The following is a 5,209-nucleotide window of genomic DNA, read 5'->3' as shown; positions in this document are numbered from 1 at the left end:
ATTTGGACGGTATTGTCATAGCTAAGTTTCACAGAAAGCCAAGAAGTGCAGTCATTTTAAGATTAGTCCATTTTCAGGCAAAACGTCAAGTAAGGTTACGTCATTGAAACAATGGCCTAGATTAGGCTACACAGCTTTTATGATAGTGGTCTTCATTCAGTTTGTGATTTTCGTGCTGCTTGTCTGCTGAAAGCATGCACAGAGTTTTAGGCTTACTTGTTCCTCCTCTTTGGCCTATTGCATTAATTAAAAAAAAGTAACCTATAATCGCTTCCCAATTCGCATTTGTCGCAATCAGCAAAAAAGTTCCCTGGGGCAGTCTCGCCGCCGTTGAAGAGTAGTCTTATGACAAAACAATCCTCTGTTTGCATCATACGTTGAATGAGATCAGTTGATGTTTGATGAGACAAAAATCGGTGACATTTGTTCAAGCATTCTATCGTGCACCGCGAACTCGGGGGCGTGCCGCGTAGTCCAGTGTTGTACAATGTACGCGTCAATGAAATAAATTGACGGTGTCAGCGCGAATTGCCTAAAAACTGTACCGATAACCTCTTAAAGAAATTGACGGCGTCAGCGCTATTTTAGCCAGGGTCTCACAAAACAGAAGTATTCGATTTCTAACGAGTTTGGCTTTTGAGACTGTTTCGAGCTGCGAAAGGCGATTTCGTCTTTTCTCGACTCAGGTTAACCCAGGATACGACAAACAAACTTGAAACTGCATAATTGGATAGACGAACAGCTACCACAAAAAAGATTGTTCATTGCTATCAGTCTGAAAGTCGAAACGTCAAACAAAAATTAACTCTCATAATGAAACGAGATTTTCCATGAAAACAAAAAATGGCGCTTGACGCTTAAAATTGGCAAAATATTTGACGGCGCTATCACTTCTGTCAACTAAAAAATAAACTGACGGCGCTAGCCTCAGCGTCAACAAAAGTACAACACTGGCGTAGTCTTTGTCTACTTACCGCTCTGATAGTTGAGAAGGAGCGATCTTCCTGGCGTCAGCACCAGTGGCGTAGCTAGTGGGGGGGCGGCACTTTCAGACTACGATTTTTGATTACGGTATAGATAAAAAAACGCATTTCATTTTCACATGCTTTTTCTTGAAGGGGCGGCAAAATCTGAATCCGCCCGGTCGCCACGTCCCCTACCTACGCCACTAGTGAGCATTACCTGACTACTCACTACAGAACAGTGAGCATTGTGTTTCGCAAACCATACCGGTGTAGCCTCCACACTAGCCATCAAGACTTTTCCCAAAAACATGTGCTTCTCGGCAGTCGAGTGTAGCAAGAACTCAGCGACACACGTGTCTATCGCTTAGTTGTTGCTCCACTCGACTGCCGAGAAATACCGCTCTGATAGTAGCCATGCAATGGTGACTCGGCGGTTCCCAACCGGGTGCTTAAATTATTTTTATGTTTATTTTTATCTGCTTCAATTTTTCCGCAACAAACACAAAAGTGTTCCAGACGGTTGTTCGCCTGGTCAAACGTCATGTAGAAACCGTTCGGGTCTACTGAATATTACGTCATGGAAATTCCTAAAACATGAGCCAAAATTGCACCATCGTCCGTAAGACTCGTGTCAATCCTGTTGAAACCGGTTTAAACATGAAATGTTGCGTCGCCTTTGAGTTATCACAAATTTTTCTGATTCATTCTTGAAGTTGTTTGTTGGAAGTCGGTCGCACATTTAACTGGTTTATTTGGTGCTTGCTAGCTGGACAAATTCTCCGTCTTTTATCCAAGTATAATCTGTATCGTAGTGACAGTTTCAGAGGTGTAGGCATTGCATCTCCATTTCGATAGCCGCGGGCTAATTTTACAGAAATACACTGTTTGAAAAGAAGTTCAAGTGTGTGTTTCTTCGGTCATTATATACAGACGAACGGATTCGGGAACTTTATGTTAAAATTTTCCCACGAAGAGATTATGGTTTACCGCTGTGACCATAAAAAATAAAAGACGATTTTTGTCAGTTGGTAGGTCAAGAAGAAATTAAAGCAAGAAAAATAAAAGACGAGTTCTTGTCAGTTGGTAGGTCAAGAAGAAATTAAAGCAAGAAAAATAAAAAACGAATTTGTTAGCTGGTAGGCCAAGAAGCACTTGAAGGCATAAAAATAAACGACGTGTTTGTTGTCAGCTAGTGCAGAAGAACTAATTAGAAGTACAAGAAATAATAAAAGAAGATTTGTTGGTTGGTAGTCTACACTCTTACAGAAGCAAAGAAAAGTAGACATTTCTTCTCAGTTTGGTACTGAAGAAAAATAACTTTGACATTCATTGGCAAGAAAGAAGATTAAAAGACAATCCGTCTGTGCTTGTAGATTCAAGTGGAAGAATCCAAGCAAGTTTTGTGGACTTTATGACTTCATACTCGTACAGCTACGGTACCGTGCATTTAAATTCTTTTTTGTATTTTTACGGTCTTTGCAGTTAAGTTTTTTATAACTACTGTAGCCTAATAAATTTGTGTGTTTGTGTAACTTAATTTTTTTTAATTGTTAAATTTAGCCCCAACATTTAATATGTCTACACTCGGTGGCGACAAGGACTCGACCGCCGTAGACTCGACTGAGTTTAAGCCTGATGATGTTCTTTGCGGTCGGGCAGGCCATTCTGGGGAGGGACCTATTAACGATGAGGCTAAGTCAGTTCGAGAGGCCCGGCATCTTAGACGGGATATTTTGACTCAAATTGGGAAACTTTCTGTAGCCCTAGGTTCTTTGAGTGATAAGCAGGAACTGTTAATTTTTAGATCTAAGTTATCTACTTTAGAAGAGGAATTACGGCATTTCCATGCTCTTTTGACTAAAATCTTTAACTCTGCGATCTTGGCAGAACTTCGTGATAGGGTAGACCCCGAATTTAACTCGTTAAAAAATAACTTTGAACAAAAAGAAAGTGAGTTCTCAGATATGTTGGATGCTGACATACATCCTGAGGATAGCGCCTCAAATGTAAGCACTAGGATGTCTATGACTTCGTCTCGGATAGTGGCACAAATTAACCTGCAGCTAAGACGAGAGGAGCTCCAGATACAAGCTGAGGCCGAAGCGAGAGCTGAGGCCATTCGAGCTGAGGCTGCCGCAAGAGCTGCTGAGGCCATTCGAGCTGAGGCTGCCGCGAGAGCTGAGGCCGAAGCGAGAGCTGCTGAGGCCATTCGAGCTGAGGCTGCCGCGAGAGCTGAGGCCGAAGCGAGAGCAGCTGAGGCCGCCGCGAGAGCCGAAGCGAGAGCTGCTGAGTTCGCACTCAAAGACGCTCAGTTGAGGGCTGAACAACGTAAAGAGGTAGTTTTAGCTGAATATCGATCAGAGGTGGGCTCTCGGCGTAGCTCTAAGAAGAGCTCTTCTAGGCATTCCAGAAATGAACATCAATCGCAGTTTAATTTACATAACCTTTTCCAAACGCCCGTTCAACCTGTGAGTGGACCAGGGCAATCCACACGTTTTCCAGCTGTTTCAGGAGGTCTCGGGGCCGCGGCTAAGGGTCTTCCGAATGCTGTAGAGCCAAGGTCTGCGAATTACAACCGAACTCCTCTCCCAGAGCGTACAGGTCACGGGGCCGCCATTAGTAGTAATGCTTTGCCCCCTTCACAGTTTTCTGCGCCGCTAGGGTTTGATCGCCCAGCTACACGTAATTTGGGTGGTTGTGAGAGGCGTATTGCGTCTCCTGATTTTAACGTGTGTGAGGATCGTGGTCGGGCTGTGCATGTGACTGAGCCCACTCAGCCCCTTAAGGGATATAGCTTGTCTTCTCCCGCTAAATCGAGTTCTCAACAGCAGGATTGCTTTTTTGAATACCAAAATAGTAGGACGTTTTTAGATAAGGCGGCCTTGATTGGTTACGATGGTAATAATATGCCATTTATCTTCTTTAAAAATCGTGTTACGGCCTTAATGGCAGCTTCGCCCTTTAAGGGGACTTGTTTGACTTTGTTACAAGCAGCTTGTGTTAGAACAGCTGCGCAAACGATTGCTAATTTGGTTTCTGACACCCCTGGCTTGTCAGAGGAAGACAGGATAGAAATGTCGTTAGCTCGCTTGTCCCAGCGTTTTGGGGTTCGTGGAGGTCTTTTTGCAGAACCGGAAATTAGAAAGTATCGCTATGGTTGCAAATTGACTTCGACCTCTTCCAGTGATCTGAAAGAGTTTAAAGATGAATTATCGCAGTGTTTGCTTTACGCGCAAGCTTATGGTCAGCGTGACAAATTAGAAGGACGTTTTGTTTTGGATTTGGCTAAGCGACTCCCGTTTGACGCTAAGCAGCGTTATCTTGACTTTTTAGGTGATCAGTATGGTGGCACTGATGAGCCTACTTTTCAGAGTTTGTTTGAATTTGTAGTACGGGAGGAAACGCGTAAGTCGACTGATTTTAGCATTATGCTAATGGGCGATTCTGGTGAGTCGCAGCAATTTAAAAAGTTTGGCAAAGGAAAATTGCCTTCATGTCCGGTTAGGCAGACGTCCGTAAAACCCCACGATGATGTGATGTCAGGGAGTTCGCAGTACTCGACTGTTGTTGGCGCACCGCGCGGTGGTGAAGCCAGACGTAAAAACCTACCGGCATGCATTTGTTGTTCGTCACGTGGTCAAGTTGAATATCATTTTTTGTCTAATTGTAAAGAATTTTTGCGCTTGACACCTAAAGATCGGAGAGATGTCATTGTGAAAGCTGGCAAATGCTTGAATTGTTTGCGCCAGCATATGGTTAGGGATTGCGTTCATGCAAATAACTGTCGTAAGTGTGGGCCTAACAACGATAGGAAACACTATTTTCTTCTGCATGATTTTTATGTGACGTCACGTGATTCTCTGGATTCGGTTGGGAAAGATGATGCTCGTGCCAGAGTTCCTGTGCGTAATGTTAAGATTGGAAATGTTAAAGCAGCCTTTAACCGCGTTACTGCTGCTCGTGTTTTGAATCCAATGACTGGCAAATCGAAGTTGGTGTATTGTCAGCATGATCCTGGTTCGCAGTTGACGTTTGTTTCGAGTGACTTGGTGTGTGAACTTGATCTTAAACCGTACGATAAAGCGTCGTTTAAAATGGATACCCTGGCTGGTCAGAAAGCTACTTGTGCTGACCTTGTCAAACTCAACATCCAGTCGTTAGAGACAGATGAACTGTTTTGTGATATAACTTCGGTGGTTAACCCAGCTTGGGCTGATGATGTTAAAACTTTACCGCATAAACAA

This window comes from Aplidium turbinatum, chromosome 10, assembly GCF_918807975.1.
Source record: "Aplidium turbinatum chromosome 10, kaAplTurb1.1, whole genome shotgun sequence".
Lineage (NCBI taxonomy): Eukaryota > Metazoa > Chordata > Ascidiacea > Aplousobranchia > Polyclinidae > Aplidium > Aplidium turbinatum.
This window is presented reverse-complemented; position numbering follows the sequence as displayed.